This window comes from Puma concolor, chromosome B2, assembly GCF_028749965.1.
Source record: "Puma concolor isolate L17-30 chromosome B2, mPumCon1.1.hap2, whole genome shotgun sequence".
In the NCBI taxonomy this organism is placed as follows: domain Eukaryota; kingdom Metazoa; phylum Chordata; class Mammalia; order Carnivora; family Felidae; genus Puma; species Puma concolor.
The window spans coordinates 73,179,293-73,200,211 of record NC_141671.1 but is presented as its reverse complement, the minus strand read 5'-3'; positions in this window follow the sequence as shown (position 1 = coordinate 73,200,211).

Here is a 20,919-nt window from a genome sequence, read left to right as displayed (position 1 = left end):
ATCGGGAAGGTAGGCCAGTGACAGAAACTATTTTTGGTGCTTACCACCTTAGTTTTACTTGTGCTTCAGACAGGAAAGGACCATATGAAATGAATTACTGCTCTGTGTGTGTTCTCTTCGACTTACTCCCTGCTCTCTGGTCCTCAGCTGGGCAGTGGTTCTTTGCCTGCAACTTCCGGGGATAAGAGCACTGTTTCCTCCTATGTTGGTGTGTTGGAAACAAGGCACATCCTTCCCTAAATGCCCATAGCATAGCTGAAACCAAGCTGTTACTCAAAGCAAGGCTTTATTGATGGTTTAAGGAAAATGGAAGGGAAATGCAACACCAAGAAAGCCTACATTGCTGACCAGGCACAAGCCTGTTGATAGGATCTCCTGGCTTTCCCAATCTCTCCTGACAAGATGGAAGCTTCTGTGCCTGTTACACTCACCACCCCTTACATGACTTCCAGCATCAGAAATGCCCCTGGAATCTCCCTGCCTTAGACCAAAGACCCCAGTGGAAAGGAACATTTTCCCTCTCCCAACTTGCTTACAAAATCCTTCTTTCTTATCTCTGGCCCAATCACTGAGATCATCTGCTCTTTTCAAGGAAACTGTATCCCCACCTTTGTGTACCATGATCTGACCCTATGGCCCCAACAAGACAATCACACGATTGTATTAGAAAGGATAAAACTGGCTCTACTGTAGCAACAAACAACCCAGGACCTCAGAAAATGGCTCACAGTGCAGGAAGGTCTTATGTGGTCAGTGTACTGGTATTCAGGAAAACTTTTGATCATGTTTCTATAGTGTTGATTTTTTAGAACTATTGGAATGTATTAATTTCAGACTTATCCGCACCTTGACTTGCAAAATCCTATTACTTTAAGTGCCAGTTTTTCTATGAAGCCTTCCCTGAGTCTAGGCAAAGTGAATTCCTCCATTCCGGGTAATTCTTCAGCACTTCCCTCCATGCCTTTATGACAAAATTATTTACCTTATTATATTCTGATTTGTCTTTCTCTTTCTTTTTTTTTCTTCTTCTTTTTTTTTTTTTTTTTTTTTTTTTTTTTTTTGCCTCTCTTCATTTCCTAGAGGATACCTTCTTGAGGACAGCAAGTAGGTATTTTTTCTGTGTCTATTACACTGCCTAGCACAGTACTTGAGAGCAATAACCAGGCAATATAAATCAACTCTGTGGAGAAGTGAAATTCAAGTTGTCATCATGTCCCTGTTCTTGGATCATGTGTATATGTTTATGTGTTGTGGGCTGTGGGATATAGTTATATCTGTGTAGTATCATGTCTAAAGGGATGTGTTCAAAATGGTGCACGTCAAACCTCTCAATACAATTCATGGATTGATGTATATATGAGTTTGAAAACTACTTATGGTGCTCGCTTCGGCAGCACATATACTAAAATTGAAAACTACTTATGTAGACAACCACATCCTACAAAGGAAGCTTGAAGTTCTTATTTACCAAATAAGGCTTCCCATATCCCATAGTAGTTACCCCATATTTACCCCTGAGCCACTCCCTTTTAGTTTAAATTAGAACTTTTTAAAACACATTTGTTTTATCCCTTAAAGGCACATGACACAGTCTTGTATACTTAAGCTGGTAGCCTGAGACATTTTTAGTATGAAATAAAGGAAATAGATGGCCAATTTTTTTTGACAGGGATTTTTAAGTCCACATGATAAATCAGCATTTAAAACATATTTCTTCATCTAAGTTCTCCTTTTCTGGTTTCACCTCTTATTTATTTATTTTTTTTTTTTGAGATGAGCATGGTAAACTTTGCTGAAAAAACAAAAAAGAGTGAGAGATTTTAGCTATTATTGTAGAATTGCATTACTACATTTTCCTCTCTTTTATTAGCAAAGGTATTTTGTCATTTGTCAACCCCCTGCAAATATCCTTTTTACCCCCTATAAGTCAAAAATGACTTCTTTTAGGGCATACAGGATAAGTTGTAATAACACATTTGGTAGCTTTAAATAATTCTCTTCTACCAGTATACACAGTGAATGTTATTAATGGAAAAGTCTTTGCATGGGCCCTGAAAATAACCAATAACTCAACTTGTCAGCATTTTGATAACTACAGGCTTCAATTTAACATGAAGAAATATAGGATTCAGTTTAGCAGTTTCAAAAGCAATGAATACAGATGATGAAATCTCTTCTTTCAGGCAAAGAGACTGAAAATTATTATACATAGACACTTACTTCTAATAATGTCATTTCAATTTACTTCTCAGTTGCTTGATATTAGAAGTATTTGTTCAGGAATTGGATGAGAATTTAATCATTATTTTAGAGCTTCAGGCCCAATCTCAGGGACCAACTGAAAATCTTATCAGCACCTGAGTGGCAATGCTTCTCATCCCTTTCCTGCACTCTTACCTCCTCTCTCTTTTTACCTTCCAAGTCTATTTTTTTTTTTTTTTTTTAATTTTTTTTTTCAACGTTTATTTATTTTTGGGACAGAGAGAGACAGAGCATGAATGGGGGAGGGGCAGAGAGAGAGGGAGACACAGAATCGGAAACAGGCTCCAGGCTCTGAGCCATCAGCCCAGAGCCCGACGCGGGGCTCGAACTCACGGACCGCGAGATCGTGACCTGGCTGAAGTCGGACGCTTAACCGACTGCGCCACCCAGGCGCCCCCAAGTCTATTTTTAACTATCCTAGAAATAGCCCTCTTTCAGATGGGAATTAACCATGATGCCAGGGTGGTTATCACCTGATATGGCTTTATGTCTAGTCCCTCCTTCCATCCTTATTCCCTTCAGTGGGGCACCTGGGTGGCCCAGGTAATTGGTTGTCCATCTCTTGATTTCAGCTCAGGTCATGATCCCAGGGTTGTGGGATCAAGGCCCATGTCAGGCTCTGTGCTGAACGTGGAGCCTGCTTGAGATTCTCTCTCTCTCTCTCTCTCTCTCTCTCTCTCTCTCCTTCCCCTGCTTGCTTTCTCTCTCTCTCTCTAAAATTAAAAATAAAATAAAATATTAATATTTTAAATACATAAAAAATTTAAGTAAAATTAATTAAAATTAAAATAATTTAAATAAAAATTAAATTAAAATTTAAAAACATTCAGATCAGGCCTCCTTTTTCTAAAAATTCCCTCCCTCTTCTCTCAAATACCGTCAGTCTGGGTGAATGAAAAGAAACAAATGTTCTCATATAGCCAAGCTGCATGGAGCTGTAAGTAGGAATGTATGCAAGACTATCACCTGGAATGGGCAAACTTCCATTACCAGGCTGCTCTTCTCATTAACAAGGCCATTGCTCAGCTGGAAAGCCTTCCAGTTCCACTGTTATGCCTTTGGTGGGTACTACCTGCTCCCTTCCAACTTCACCCAGCCTCTCTTCCAAAGGACACCCATGCTTCTCGGAGCCATGGTAAGACTGTGTGCACTGTAATGCTCTCTTCCTGTAAGATTCCCCAAGAACCTACTTTAGTCAGCACCAAGTGTTGCTTTGTTTAGTGTTAGTCCCACACATGCACTAACAGGTTTCTCTTTTCTGTAGTTCCATGAACTTTGTGTTTCCCTCCCATACCGACCTCTGTCATAATCATCTGTATGCTCCTTTGGTGGCATATTAGGCCATGGGCTCCCTGAGGGAAGGTATCACATCTTCTGCTTCATTATAGCCAGAAAGCCTAGTATAGTGACAGAAGGTGCTCAATGAATACCATTCCATGAATGGCTGAATGGTCAAAAGTTACAGACAGCAAGATCAGAGGAAATGTTGGCTTGGGTACTTCTTTTCCACATTTATAGATTTCTTGCATCTACTTTCTTTTTTTTTTATTTTTTTAAACATTTATTCATTTTTGAGAGACAGTGAGTGGGGGAGGGGCAGAGAGAGAGAGAGAGAGAGAGAGAGACAGAATCTGAAGCAGACTCCAAGCTCTGAGCTGTCAGCACAGAGCCCAATGCGAGGCTTGAACGCACCAACGGCAAGATCATGACCTGAGCCAAAGTCGGAGTCTTAACCGACCAAACCACCTGAGCGCCCCAATTTCTTGTGTTTACTTGCTAATGGGATTCTATTTTGCCTCTAAAATCCGTTCTGATATAAAGAGCAGGCCCACTCTTGGAGACGGTATGCTATAGTGAGGACCGGTGAATGTCCTGGTAAATGTTTTCCAGTGTAGCAGATTTCAAGTTACTCAGTGTTATCACTGAGTGCAGCATTAGGGAGAGGTGTCCAGCAGCACATCTTCTGGAGTATTTCCGTCCTATAGCTACAATGTAACAAAATTACTTCAAAAGCACAGATAAGGGTAAGATGTAAAATAATCAGGAAGCAGAGGGGTTTGAGTGTTTATCATCTTTGTCTTTAATATAACCTATTTAATTGTAAGTTTAATATAATTTTTAATAATTTCCATATGTAACAACAGGCTTGCAAAATTCCTGATAATTTAATCATTTTCTTTTTTTTTAAGTTTTATTTATTTATTTTGAGAGAGAGAGAGAGAATGGGGGAGGGGCAGAGAGAGAAGGAGAGACAGAATCCCAAACAAGCTCCACCTGTCAGCGCAGAGCCTGATGTGAGGCTCAAACTCACGAATACACAAGACCATGACCTGAGCCAAAATAGAGTCGGATGCTTAACCAGCTGAGCCCCCCCAGGCACACCAATTTAATACTTCTCTTTCATGATACTGTAGGAGCTGGTTTCAGAAGCCACTGCGTAGGACTCTTCTCAACCTGCGTCCAGTACCCAGACCTTCCCTATCCAGCCCTGAACCCACTTAGGATCACTTCACCTACTTCCTTGCTAGCATTTTCAACCAAAACTATCTGTTGTTTGATTGAAACTACTAGTTGCTTTGGTTAGTGGCAGAGAAGTACATAGATTTGTAAAAAAGAAAAGATAGACTGGGAAGAAGATTGGGACATTCTTTAACTTTTCAAAACCTAGAGCCTTTTACTAAATACCTTAAGTTGTAAGTAAATAGCCTGCTTCAGCTTAATATTTTTGTATTTGGCAACACATGGCATTTCTATGCCTCACCACCTCCCAAGTTCTACTTGATTTCAGCCACTTATTTTCTATCCAGCTGTATTTCCTGGACTGTATATCTCCTTTTCAACCTTCTAGATTGTACAAATAACCTTTAAAATCCCACTGGAGTTGTGTCTTGACTTTTGGAGGAAAGGTGATGATTCCACCACCATTACTTACTCCTGTTGCTTCAGCAACCAAATCAAATGTACTTTTGTTTTTAATAACATCAAAAGAAAAAACTTCTATGGGCCTTGATTTTGTGAATGTCTTGTGAATATATTGAATATTTTCATTGCCCTTTTCTATGTCCATTTTACGTGGCCTGTTCTTGATGAATAGTGCTCAGGAATCATATGCATTTAGTTTTCTATGCATCTTACTTAGTGAAAAATCATAAGCAGCTTAAGTGTCTTCATAGCTGCAGGAATGGCGGTATTCATGATGAACCGATTGATAGGTGTAGAATCATGCTTGTGCACGGCAATATATGAAACAATGAATCTTAGAGCACCGTTCCTCATTAAAGAGAAGTAATGATGATGATAACAATGCTTTCAAGCTTCCGGCATTGTCCCCATGTCCTAGCACATTATGCATGCACCATAGCCTACACAGAGATTGTGCCAAGACACCTCAAAAATCCACAATCACTGTGTCTTTTTAAATATATTTTCTAAGTTATGAATACATGACACATAAACAAATTCTAGTTATTGTATGCATTATGAGTAATGAAACAATATTTCAGTTGCCTTAGCCTTGAAAACAGTAACAACCATTAGGGCTTATTTCTAAATGTTTAATTCATCACCATAATCATCATCATCTGGACCACAGATGGCAGACATACTTCCTAGAACTCTATTTCTAAGTAAACAGCATTTCCCTGAACAATTCTGTAGAGAGAACATACAGTATTTACATTCCTCTCAGTTCTTTGCATTTTGCCCAAGTTCGCAAGCATATTTGGGATGAGAATGATGTCACTAAAGAGCAAGTGTATTCTCTCAAATGGTTAAGGAGAAAAACTAAACCAGACTAGAGGCAAAACCCTTCTAGAGAGACTCTTTTGGTTGGGTTGCTTCTTCTTCTTTTTTTTTTTTTTTTAATTTACATATAGCTTACTCAGTCTTTTTGTAAGGGCACACTTATCATTTCCATTCGGATTTTCTTCGCTCATAAATACCTGACCAAACATAATTCACTTAATTAACAGCTCTCTAAATAGATTGAGTTTGCTGCCTTAGGGGTTAGACACTGGAGGCCAGAAACTCCTGAGTTGTCTGGCAAAGCTCCAGAGGGCCTAATCACATGCATGCTTGGACTGAAGAAATAAAACAGGCTGAAATGCAAATGACAACAGCAATGACCGAGGCCACTGGGCACAGGAGAGAGGGGATGGAAAGGGGGTGAGCCTCGCTCTGTCTCCCATGTCTAAAAGGCCAGATTTAGGCATGATATTTATGAATTCCAGTGATGTGCACAGTTAGAGCCACAGGGCTCAAAAATCAGAACAGGCAGATGTTAGTAAAGCCAACTTACTGGAATTTCTGGAAATAACAATTTCAATCATTCAACACGAGCCTTTGATCACGGGGAGTATGAAACATATAAACAACAATTTAAAAGAAAAATAAAATAGGTAAAATGAAGTTGATGGAAACCAACAAATGAAAGAGTTTACTGGGCTTACAGGAATTTATATTGTCTATAGCATGAGTACTATAGTTACATTTCTGAAGTTTCCCACTAACAATGCGGATTTGGGGGCTGCAAGATAACTGGGGCAAAAGTTGTTGAATTAGCTGACTATGCTTTTAGAGAGAAGTTGCAAATTTCATACAGCTGAGATCGAAGTGGGACATGTGCATTGGGAGATTGAAATGTTTGTGACAATTAATGTACAGATTTTGATCATCATTTTATGTCTATCTCTATATTTCCTTACTCGTAGGTTAATCTGATACTTGACCAACAAAGAATAACCAGAGAGAAAATTAATATACTTTTAAAGCTAGATTACCCCACCTAAATTATCATTTGCATTAAACAGTTCAATTTTGCTATATGGTTACCTTTTCTCATGCCAGCCCCCCCAAAGCATCCTGATTATAGAGCTCAAGGTTTGCTTCTAACTCAGGAACTATTACAAACCTGACTTCATGGATTCAGATATTTACTAAGCAGCTCCTCTGGGACCAGCATAATGCTAGGCAATGTGCTATCAGCTAGAGCAGCAAATTACCAAAATTTTGAATGAACATGGGAAAGAGAGTATAGAAATACAACTTATATGCTGAGATTTTGAAAAGAACATTGTGGCTAAACAGTCCTGGCCATAAAGCAGGGCTACTGGCCATTTGTGGCAACGTGGATGGAACTGGAGAGTATCATGCTAAATGAAAAAAGTCAGGCAGAGAAAGACAGATACCATATGTTTTCACTCATATGTGGATCCTGAGAAATGTAACAGAAGACCATGGGGGAAGGGAAGGGGTGAAAAAGTTTCAGAGAGGGAAGGAGGCAAACCATAAGAGACTCTAAAATACTGAGAACAAACTGAGGGTTGATGGGGGGTGGGGGAGAGGGGAATGTGGGTGATGGGCACTGAGGAGGGTACCTGTTGTGAGAGCACTGGGTGTTGTATGTAAGCCAATTTGACAATAAATTATTTTTAATATTAAAAAACAGCAGGGCTAGAACCACAAATTCTTTTGCTGTTCTTTTAAAAAATAAACTCAGTATCTTAAAATTAGGAGATCATACACACACACACACACACACACACACACACACACTTCATATTTCTATTTCTCTTTAAAAAAAATCAGAAAATCTGGGCCAGTATTTTTGCAGGGCCACAAGCCCCTGGATCTGAATAGTGATCCTTATATGGCATTTGAGCTGTCCAATTCAAGCCTCCCCAGTCTCTAGGGAGTAAATAAATGCCTGGTGCCATTACACCCACAGCTTCCCCCATTCATCCTACTTGTCTGGCCACAAAGAGACATGTGGATCTCTGTCTTGGAATTCTGCATAAAGGTTGTCTTAGATCCTCTAACACAATAGTACTTCATAGTGTCGGAGTGGAGATCAAACAACCCTGGAAAAGTACCTGCTACAGAATAAGTGCTATATGAGTATGAGCTACTGTTGTAATTTTATAATTAACTAAGTAAATCTTATATAATTAATTGTTAATATATTATATATTATATATGATAGTATATAACCATTGAATTATATAATAGTTAGTTTATTAATTCTACCTGATTTTTCTTTGTTGTATATTATTAGCAATATGTTGAGTAATCAATACGCTATAATTTACTGTTATGTATCTTGCTGGTAGTGATCAGAAGCAGATTCACTATATAAAATTAATGAAATGTCAAAATCCCAAAATGGTTCCTAGACCATGTATAAGGCATAGGAGAGACATTAGAAACATGTCCACATAGTCCTATGTTTTTGTAAAATTTGCCAAAGTAAGATATTTTCACCAGTTAAGACAATTGTCTCTTTCCACTCCATGTTTTTCCTTGTTAGACTTGCCCTAGGGTATCAGGGTTTTAGAATGGCATGGGTTGGGATGACAGGGGGCTCAGTTGGCTAAACGTCCAAATTTGGCTCAGGTCATGATTTCCTGGTTCGTGACTTTGAGCCCTGCCTTGGGCTCTCTGCTGTCAGCATGGAGTGCGCTTTGGATCCTCTGTCCTCCTCTCTCTCTGCCCTTTCCCTGCTTGTACACACTCTCTCTCAAAAATAAGTGAAAATTAAAAAAAAAATAGAATGGTATGGGTGTTGAGAGACAAATAAAGGGAGTTGAGCTAAGGAAATGTTTATTTTGGAGGCATATTTCTATAACTCAACAGAACTACGTATTGTTATTTATTGCTAGGTGTCCAGGTATAGGAATGACTTCCAGGGATACCACTATCTTCCCCAGTGCTGACTCATCCACATGTAACAGAAGTGTAGGGCCACAGATTGTGCTACAATATGAACATGCCCCAGATACGAGGGCGGTGCAGGAGAAGCAAGGTCTGGAATGTATAGGCCTGGAGCTAGTCTGCTGACATTTCTTCCAACCATCAGACATGCAAAATTGTTAGCGGAAAAAGCTGGTTCTCTACAATACCTATATAAAATGGAATTTTTATTAGGAATAATCTAAATAATTCAAAATATACCATTTTAAATACTTTACAGGTTTTTGATGGGAATCATGCCAGAAAGAGTCTATAAGAATTCCTGTGTTTATAGAGCAAAACTGTAAGAGTGCCATGTGCATCCAGAATATCTGTGTGTGAGGCTGCATGTTTTTTGCATCCCAATGTATGCGATCACATATTAGACAGTCCAATGCATCTTGTCCTGACAGTAGTTCCAGATGAAAAAACATATAATATTGACACTGATATAGTGAGACCACATACAAAATTGCCCCAAATGTAGTAAAATGACCTGAAGAAAATAGTGTTCCAGTGATAAAAATCCTGCACACGTCCATCAAGAAGTCAATGTTCAGAGTAAGAGTAATTTGCCTACCAATTTATATAGCCCTATATAATGTAGGAGCAATTTTAAATATGCATTTTAATTGTACTTTTGCATATCTTAAATTCAGATTAATTTTGGACATTTTTTCTGAATTATTGAATATATCAAAATTTAAATAAAGTGGAAAGAATTATCCTACTAGGAGCCAAAAGCCTATTCTGGGAAAAGAAGACTGCAGTAGCTTTAAAATGTCTAATTTCTCTTAATACATCACAGAGCAACTGAAATCTCTCATGAACAAAATCATGAAGATAAGGAAAAGGGCCAAAATAGCCCAAACAAGCAAACAAATGTAATAAAAAATGATAACAGAAAAGATGAATATGTTTATGAGAACTAGACTACTTTTAGAAGAGGAAGAAAAGGATGACAGAAAATAAAAGAAGAGAAACTGTAAGCTCAACACAACACTCCAGATGGTCAACAGCAGATGCATTTTGATGAAGAAGTTGGTTTCACGAAGAATCATGTCTTCTTTCATCATGTTGTTACAAAAGGCAAGACAAATTTCACATTGTTAATGACTGCTTTTCAAAACTGTGTTCCTAATAGGTATTGAGAACTGAACAGAGTATAAAATAAACAAAAAGAGTCTCAAACAAGAATATTTTGAGAAGAAAGGAAGTAAATGGCTAACTTATTTTGAGATCCTGGCTAGCCTAGACCAACACTGAAGGTTGCATTAATAGTTTGTAGACTGTTTTCAATCAGACAGACACAACTTATATAAAACAAGTGCTCAAGCTGAATGACCATATTGAGAACGCTCAAGTCGTGAAGACTGCATAGAGTATAAGGAAGCCGTGTTGATTCATTTGACATGCAAATCAAACAAAACACACAGCACCAGTGTCTGTAAGAGCAAAGACACGTCAATATTATTTCTAGAGTGCTAACAAGTGGTTATAGTTGTTAAATTTTAAGTGAAAAAGTTTTGTCACACAGAGGTCACAGTGAAAAATGAAGTTCTCAAATAACAGAAACTTGATGGAAAGCACCTAATTATTTTTTTTTTTTTAAATTTTAATGTTTATGTATTTTTGAGAGAGAGAACGAGAGAGAGAGAGAGACAGACAGAGACAGAGACAGAGACAGAGCACGAGTAGGGGAGGGGCAGAGAGAGAGGGAGACACAGACTCCGAAGCAGGCTCCAGGTTCTGAACTGTCAGCACAGAGCCGGGTACGGGGCTCAAACTCACAAACTGCAAGATCATGACCTGAGCCGAAGTCAGACGCTTAACCAGCTAAGCCACTCAAGCACCCTGGAAATTACCTAATTATTAAGTTTAATTCATTGTTGCACAAGGACTTGAAAAAACGTCAAAACGAAAAAAATAAATAAGTGTGACTTTTTTATCCAAACATTTTACCAAAAAAATAATAATAGTAATAATAATTGAAATGATGAAAGAACATGTACAAAATGAATTATTCAGTAAACCAGACACTACATACTACTCCACTAACATAGAATCTACACTGGATGCAACACATTCTGATCGCTTGGTAATAATGATGCAAAAGGGATACAAAAAGAAATTTTATGAGCAGTTTTAAGCTCCCCACCCATGGAAATCTTCTATTTGTGAGTTTCTTCTACCAAGAAAATATGTTCTGGACAATTGCAACCTGTCATTGAAAAACAGTTGCCATCAGCTGTATGACAACACAGCGGTCAGAGTTGAGGACCAAGAGCTGTGTGAACTCTTGAAAAAAAATGAGTATGTAATATGTGTTGCTCCTTCTCTTCAACTCATTAGATAAAAAGTTGCCTCTCAGGACCAGAAGTTATTAATTACTTTGGTATTTTAGCAACGGTTTTGTTTTCTTTTCAGGTTCATCTAGTTGATGGAATAAATTAAACACACACTGTCTTAGATAATTTTTGAAGAGTAAGTGTAACAAGATGGCCCATCCCTAATAGCACTGGGCCTAGGGGTACAGATGGGGCAAGACTGGCCTGTTTATGTTTGCTAGGGTTGGGCAATGGATTCATTATACTGGTTTATCTACTTTTATGTACATTTAAAAATTCTCCATTAAAAAATTTCTTTTTCTTTTTTTTTTTTTTGCTTGGTGGTAGAAGGGAAAAAAACCGATTTTCTGTTCATTCAAATTATGTACAAACACAGATTTACCTATTAACTTACTTCCTCTAGCGACATCAAAATTTGGGGGGAAAACCCTAAGTAATTTCCCATTTTCTTATATTGACATTAGGCTCAAAAGTTGATGGCCATAAGAAAAGTAATGAAGAAGAACAGTGAAATAAATAGATATTTTTTAGGCACTAAGAGGCGAATTGTAACAAAAACTTTTCAGAGCACAGTAATTCACTAAGAGATGAATTTTGATAGAAGTAATATATAGGATATTCAATTATTTGCTCATCTAATTAATGAAGAAGGAGGAATTATATGAACAAAGAAGAAAGATACATATATATACATATATATGTATATATATGTTGATTTCACATGAAATACTAAAATCAATGAAAATAAACTCAAATTTATAGCACATTTGAGTCACTACGGAAAGCTTCCCTGTCCCAGTTTTGAATCAACCCTCACACCCTTACCCCCATGACCAGATGCAACTGGTATTTTGATTTCTGCCCCATAGCTTAAATTTCCCTCTTCTGGAATTTTATATAAATGGAATTATATACCATTTACTCTTCTCTGAATGTCTTCTTTCAGTCAAAGAATTGTTTTTGAGATTAATCCATGTCGTATGTATTGTGATGTTATATTGGTAAAGATAGCCTGTCAAAGAATCACCTTTTTCTGTTACATTGACTCTTTGCAAAGTAACATTGCTACTCTTCCCATCAAGAGATAGGGTCTATTTCCAACCCCATGAAACTGGGCTGCTTTTGTGACTTGATTGGAAGTGATATCTCTTGACTTCTGACTTTTGACTTCAGACCTCTGACTCCAAGCCTTAAGAAAGATGGTAGCTTCCATTTTAAATTTTGGAACGCAGCATCCATATAAAGAAGTCCAGGCTGTCCTAATGAGACAGAGAGAGAGTCTACATAAAGAGAGAGAGAAAGCCTAGAGGATGAGAAGACCATCTAGATAAAGTGGCCTTATGGAATAGGTCTAAAGTGGCTTTAGCCCACAGCCAGCATCAAGGCCTCAGACAATGTGGGTAAGATCATCTTGGATCTTTTCAGCCCAGGGTAGGCAATAGTTGAATACAGATGCGAGAGTGAGCCTCAGCAAACCTACAAAACTATGAGAAACAATAAATTTTTGTTGTTTTAAATCACTACATTGTTTTCCTTCAAATTTTTATTTAAAATCTAGTTAGTTAACCTGAAGTGCAATATTGATTTCAGGAGTAGAATTCAGTGGTTCATCACTTACATACAACATAAGTCACTACTACATTTCAAAGTGATTTGTTACACGGCACCAGATAACTGACACACAGTAGTTTGTTCATATTTATTGTTGAGTAGAATTTCATCGTATGGATATACCACAATATAATTTAGCCATTAACTTCCTTAATTGTTTTTTGTTTGTTTGTTTGTTTGTTTTTGTTTTGGCTTTGGTTTTGACTATTCTGGAAGAGTTGCTTTGAGAATTCTTGAACAGATTTTTTTATGAATATATTTTCATTTCCCTAGAGCAAATACCTAGGAGTTGAATTGCTAAGTTACACCCCATAAGTATATGTTTAAACTACCAAATTTTCTCCAAAGAAGTTTTATCTTTATGTATTCCCAGCAGCAAAGTGGAAGAGTGACATTTGTCACAATGTTGTCCATCTTTTTAATTTTAGTTATTCCAGTTAGTGTAAATTGGTATCTCGCTTTGGTTTTAATTTGCATTTCCCTGATGACTAACAATGTTTAGCATCTTTTCATGTGTGTATTGGCCACTTGTATGATTACAATCATATAATTCGTTTTGTAAAGCATCTTTTTCAATTTTCGCAGTTAAAAAATGACTTGTTTTTCTGTTACTGAGTAGTAGTAGGAATTCTTCATATATTTTGGATATGAATCTTTAGTGAGATATTTGTATGCAAATATTTTCTCCCAATTGTGGCTTGCCTTTACATCATATTAGTGATCTTTTGATACAGAAGCTTTGAATTTTGATGGAATATATTTTATGATTATTACTTTTTGTCTGTCTATTAAATATTTGTCATCTCTAAGATCACAAGGATTGTCTATGTTTTTTTTTTTCTGGAAACTTTAGAGTTTTACCCCTGAAGTGTATATATAATGTATGTATGTGAATATTAGTATTCTGCTTCTCTGATTGAACCCTGAGCAGGGTAGCTTATACAGCAAATTAGATCTGTAGCAAAACCTATTCCTTTCTCAACTCCACTAAAAATTTCTAATTTTTTAAGTTAATTGGGTGATATTGGTACACCCAAATGATGCATATTTTGTTTCCAAAACCCAAAGAAACCCACTGAGCACTGTGTCACTTTCTTAGGAGGCCCAGATGCAGCAACTTTCCTTCACTTTGGAAAAGATGTGTCAACATGTCCTAGACTAGTGGACCTCTAGAAATCTCACAGAGGTGGCAAGCCCCTATGTTTTCAGGGATTTATTTTACACTCTTGGGCATGCATGTGTATTAACAATTTTCCTAGGATAGTTGCTACTTCCTGCTCACCAACTGGCATGGTATCATGAATGTAATGAAACTATGTGATAAGACATTCTATGAAGTGACTGGGGTCCCTGAAGACTAGATTATGACATACCACTAGAGACCTGACAGAGCTCTGAGCTAGGACTTTGAAGTTGTGCTATTGGCCCTGCCATCCAAAAGTAAAGAGTCCCTGTTGATATTTATTAATAGTTACAGATTTTTTTTTTTAAAAAATGCAGTAATGGGGCACCTGGGTGGCTCAGTCGGTTGAGCGGCCGACTTTGGGTCAGGTCACGATCTCGCAGTCCGTGAGTTCGAGCCCCGCGTCGGGCTCTGTGCTGCCAGCTCGGAGCCTGGAGCCTGTTTCGGATTCTGTGTCTCCCTCTCTCTGACCCTCCCCCGTTCATGCTCAGTCTCTCTCTGTCTCAAAAATAAATGAACGTTTAAAAAAAAAAATTTTTTTTTTAAATAAAAATAAAAAAATGCAGTAACAAGTTCAATAGCTGCATACCATATGCCAGGGGATGTGTTGATTTGCTCCAACAATGAAACATACTAAAAAACCAGGTGCAACTGGAGTCACCACCTGATTACAATAATCTACTATCACTTCCTGAATTTCATCTGCTTTCTGCAAAGGCAAAATAGATGAATGCAATGGGAATATTCTGGAAATCACCATCCTTCAAGGGAAGCTTTCAAGTCTTTGGTGATAACACTCTGAATTTTTACTCTTCCAGTAATGCAGAATTACTTCAAGTTTACAGTTTGGTAGTGGGGGCAATTCTAGTGGCTTCCTCTTGGCTAACTTTACTCCTCAAAGAGCTAGAGAAAGAAGAACAAACCAAGCCCAAAGTTGGCAGAAGAAAGGAAACAACAAAGATTAGAGCAGAAATAAAGTTGAAAGTAGAGAAAAATCAATAAAACTAAGAGTTGTTTTTTTAAAGATAAACAAAACTGACAAACTCTTAATTTCTTAAGAAAAAGAGAAAAAAAAGGTTCAAATAAATAAAATGAGAAATGAAAGAAGAGTCATTATGACTAACGATACAGAAATAAATACTATCATAAGAGACTACTATGAACAATTATACACCGACAAATTGGATGACCAAGAATAAATGAATAAATTCTTAGAAACATATAACCTGCCAAAACTGAATCATGAAGAAATGGGAAGCCTAAACAGACTCATAACTAGTATGGAGATTGAGAAGGTAATCAAAAAATCTTCCAGCAAAGAGAAGTTTAGGACCAGATGGCTTCACTGATGCATTCTACCAAATATTTAGAAGTATTAACACCTATCCTTCTCAAACTCTTCCAAAAAATTGAAGAAGAAGAAACACTTCCAAATTCATCTTACAAGGCCAGCATTACCCTGATACCAAAGTCAGACAAAAAAACCAAAAGAACGGAAAACTACAGGCCAATATCCTTGATGAATACTGACACAAAGATCTCTAATAATGTATTAGCAAATGAACCACAGTTTATTTATCCAATTCACCTACTGAAGAACACATTGGTTGCTCTCAAGTTTTGGCAATTATGAATAAAAGTGTCTGTACACATCTGTGTGCAGGCTTTTGTGTGAATATAAGTTTTCAACTCATTTATAAAAAATGACCAAACTCTCTTCTAAAGAGGCTGTATCATTTTGCATTCCCACTACCAACGAATGAGGGTTCCTGTTGTTCCACATCTTGGCCAATATTTAGTGTTGTAAGTGTTAGAGATTTTGGCCATTCTAAAAGGTATGTAGTGATATCTCATTGGGGTTTTTTTTATTATTATTTAAATTTTACTTAGTTAACATACAGTGCAATATTGCTTTTAGGAGTAGAATTCAGTGATTCATCACTTACATATAATACCCAGTGCTCATCACAAGTACCCTCCTTTGTACCTATCACCCATCTAGCCCATCTCCCATCCACCTTCCTCCATCAACCCATAGTTTGTCCTCTATCGTTAGGAGTCTCTTGTGGTCTGTTTCCTTCTCTTCTCTTCATCTTTTTCTTTTCTTAAATTCCACGTATTAGTGAAATGATATGGTATTTATCTTTCTCTGATTGATTTATTTCACTCAGCACAATATATTCTAGGGCTCCATCCACAACATGGCAAATGGCAAGATTTCATTCTCTTTTTTTATGTTTACTTATTTTTGAGAGAGAGAGAGTGTGTGAACAGGGGCAGAACAGACAAAGAGGGGGACAGAGGATCAGAAGCAGGCTCTGTGCTGAGAGCAGAGAGCCCAATATGGGGCTTGAACTCACGAACCATGAGATCATGACCTGAGCCAAGTCAGACAGTTAATCAACAGAGCCACCCAGGCACCCCAACAGAGTTCATTCTTTTTGATGGCTGAGTAGTATTCCATTGTATATACATACCATATCTTCTTTATTCATTCATCAGTAGATGGACATTTGGACTCTCACCATAGTTTAGCTATTGCTGATAATGCTGCTATAAACATTGGGGTGCATGTACCCCTTCAAATCTGTATTTTTGTATCCTTTAGATAAATACTTAATAGTGTAATTGCTGGATCATAGGGTAGTTCTATTTTTAGTTTCTCGAGGAACCTCCAATAGTTCTCCAGAGTGGCTGCACCAGTTTGCATTCCCATTAGCAGTGCAAGAGGGTTCCCCTTTCTCTGCATCCTTGCCAACACCTGTTGTTTCTTATGTTGTTAATTTTAGCCATTTCTGACAGGTGTGAGGTGGTATCTCCTCATGACTGATTTATATTTCCCTGATGATGAATGATGTTGAGCATCTTTTCTTTGTCTGTTAGCCATCTGGATGTCTTCTTTGGAAAAGTGTCTACTCATGTCTTCTGCCTCTTCCTTCCTTCCTTTCTTTCTTTCTTTCTTTCTTTCTTTCTTTCTTTCTTCTTTCTTTCTTTCTTTCTTTCTTTCTTTCTTTCTTTCTTATTTCTTTCTTTTTTATTTCTCTGCCCATTTCTTAACTGGGTTATTTGTTTTCTTGGGTGTTGAGTTTGATAAGTTCTTTATAGATTTTGGATACTAACCTTTTATCAGATGTGTCATTTGAAAATATCTTCTCCCATTCTGTAGGCTGTCTTTTAGTTTTGTTGTTTCCTGGTATCTCATTGTTTTAATGGGCAATTCTTTAATGACATATGAGTATCTTTTCATTATTTATTTGCCATCTGTGTACCTTCCTTGGTGATATCTATCAGTTCTTTTGCTCATTTTAAAAATTGGGTTGCTCATTTTCTTATTAAGTTTTAAGAATTAATTTTATATTTTATTTATTTTTTTAAAATCTTTATTTTCGAGAGAGAGACAGCATGTGAGCAGGGGAGGAGCAGAGAGAGAAGGAGACACAGAACGTGAAGCAGGCTCCAGGCTCCGAGCTGTCAGCACAGGCCTGATGTGGGGCTCAAACTCATGAATTGTGAGATCATGACCCGAGCCGAAGTCAGACGCTCAACCGACTGAGCCACCCAGGTGCCCCTTAATTTTATATTTTAGATAGCAGTCCTTTATCAAATATGTCTTTTGCAAATATTTTCTCCTAGTCTGTAGCTTGTCTTCTCATTCTTTTGTAGAGAAGAAGAGTCTTTTACAGAGAAGTTTTAAATTTTAGTGAAGTCCAGCTTATCAATGATTTCTTTCATGGTAATGTACCTAAAAAGTCGTCAAGAAATCCAAGGTCATCTAGATTTTCTTCTATGTTATCTTCTAGGATTTTTATACTTTTGTGTTTTACATTTAGGTCTATTACCCATTATGAGTTTATATCTGTGAAGGCTAGAAGTCTGTACATAGATTCGATTTTTCAGATGTGCATATCCAGTGGTTCCAGAACCATTTGTTGAAATGACTATTTTTCTCTATTGTATTGCCTTTGCTCCTTTGTCAAAGATCAGTTGACAATATTTATATGGGTCTATTTCTGGTCCCTCTATTGTGTTTCATGGTATATTTGTCTATTCTTTGGCTAATACCACATTTGATTATGGTAGCTTTATATTCAATTTTGGAGTTGGACGGTGTCAATCCTTCAGCTTTGTTCTTCTTCAATATTGCATTGGCTATTCTGGGTCTTATGCCTCTTCATATAAACCTTAAAGTCAGTTTGTATATATCCACAAAATAATTTGCTGGGATTTCAATTGGGATTGTATTGAATCTACAGATCAAATCGGGAAGAAGTGATATTTTGACAAATTTGAATGTTCCTATCTATGAACATGAAATATCTCTCCATGTATTTAGTTCTTTTATTTCTTTCATCAGTTTCGTAGTTTTCCTCATATAGATCTTGTGTATATTTTGTTAGATTTATATCTAAATATTTCATTTTGAGGGGTGTAGTGTAAATGGCATTGTGTTTTTAATTTCATATTCTGTCTATTCATTGCTGATACATAGGACAGTGATTTATTTTGTATATTGACCTTGTATCTTGCAGCCTTGCTGTAATCTCTTATTAGCTCAAGGACTTCTTGCTGAGTCTTTTGGATTTTTTAAATAAACAATCTTTTTTTAAAAGGAAATTTAGTTTCTTTTCTCCAAACTATGGATCTTTTCTTTCCTTTTCTTGTCTTCTTGCATTATCAAGGACTTCCAATATAATGTTGAAAAGGAGTGGTGAGAGGTGACATCCTTATCTTGTTCTTTTTTTTTTAAAGCTTTTATTGAAATTCTAGTTAGTTAACTTACAGTGTAATATTAGTTTCAAGTGTACAATATAGTGATTCAACACTTGCATACAACACCCGGTGCTTATCACAAGTGCACTTATTTCCCATCATTTATTTTAATCCATCCGCCCACCTCCCTGCTGGTAACCATCAGTTTGTTCTCTATAGTTAAGGGTCTGTTTCTCTCTCTCTTTTTCCCCTTTGCTAATTTGTTTTGTTTCTAAAATTCCACATATAAGTAATAGACTGCCTGAGGTGTATGATAATTATGTAAAAAGCATTCACATTCTATAATTGTACTCACTGGCTTAACTTATTTTGTATACTTTTTCTGATTATTAAATAAAAGATAAAACTTTGAAAATAGTGAAAAGAAGAAAAAATTTAAAATTATTCAGAACCTCACCACCCAGAGATCATCAAGTTTAACACTTTGGTCTAATTCCTCTGATTTTTAAAAAAAAATACATAATATTTGCAAATATATTACAAATATATTAAAATTCACATATAGGTAATTTTGTTACACATGGCTTTACACTATGGATTTTTACAGTTAAAGGAGCCAAATTTTTTCTAAATAGCTTCTAAAACAAAAATTTTTGTAAGGGTTTAATATTCTATCATATAGTTTTCTTTTTTATTTTATTTTTTCTATCATATAGTTTTAAAAAATCATATTTAAAATTGATTTGAAAAATCTAAAAATTTCTCTATTATTGTATTTTATTTAGTGTGTGTGTAATATATAATGCTGTGATAAACATCTTGAGATGCACACATACACACACACACACACAAACTTATTCAAACTTATGTTTATTTTTTTAGTACAGATCACTAGAAGTGGAATTACTGACCAAGAGTTACAAAAATAGTTAAGATTGTTTATAGATTTTGCCAAATTTAATGATTCTTGAAACAATTTGGTTATTAGAAATTCCTTATACCACAAGAAGCAGTTCCTAGTGTAAAGGGATGAAATTAAAATTTTAGAGAGTAAAACTATGTAACACGATGGCAACACACTACAATGTTTGATTCGGCCAAGAAATATAAAGATTACGAAGAGTCTTTTTCACTAACCAGAGTGAGATTCCCCATGTGCCCTATGTTAGGTTGTTCTATCATCTATCTTCACATGATTATAAATGAAAACACTGGCTTCCTCTACAGTTTCTCTGAGTGCAGTTCTCTGAGAGTAGCTGTCTTATTAATCTGTTCAGGCATTTATAACAAAATACCATAGATTGGCTGGCTTATGAACAAAAAAACTTATTTCTCAGAGTTCTGGAGGCTGAAGTCTCAGATCAGGGTGACAGCACGGTTGAGTGAGAGCCTTTCTTTTGCTGGGATGCAGACTTCTCCTTGTTTCCTCACATGGTAGAAGGAAGCAAGAAAACTCTCTGGAGCCCCTTTTATAAGGGCACCAACCCCATTCCTGAGAGCAGAGCTCTTATGACCTAATGATGACCTAATCACCCAAAGGTCTCACCTCCTAATATGACCACTTTAGGGGTTAGGATTTCTATGTATGAATTTAGGGGAAAGGGGACACAAACATTCAGTTCATGGGTGTGCCCTTTGTATATCAGTAGCTATTTGAATAACAATCAGGTGTTATTAGCTTAAGAAACTGAAGGTTTTAAAATAGAAATTTGTTATGTGTTTTCAGCAGCAAGCTTTGGAGAAAAAAAGGAAACAAAAGACCATCTTTCTTTTCCGCACCCCAATCACAAATCAATCCTCCCTCACTGTTAACTGGGAACTTTTTTTCTAGCATATTAAGCCTTGGGGTTTAGAATAATGGCTTAGTTTGATTAATGAATCGGATTAGCCTGGGAAAAAAATCAAGGTGGAAGGCATTATTTATTGCCAGATGTATTTTGTTTTGTAAACGGAAATGCAAGTGAACTTCTTGTTCCATATACCTGGGGTGCTAGGAATCATTAATCACAGCCGTCTTCCCTACAGCTCTGGGTTCCCAGCAAGTGCTGGCATCCGAGGTCTGCCACGAGACCACCTCTC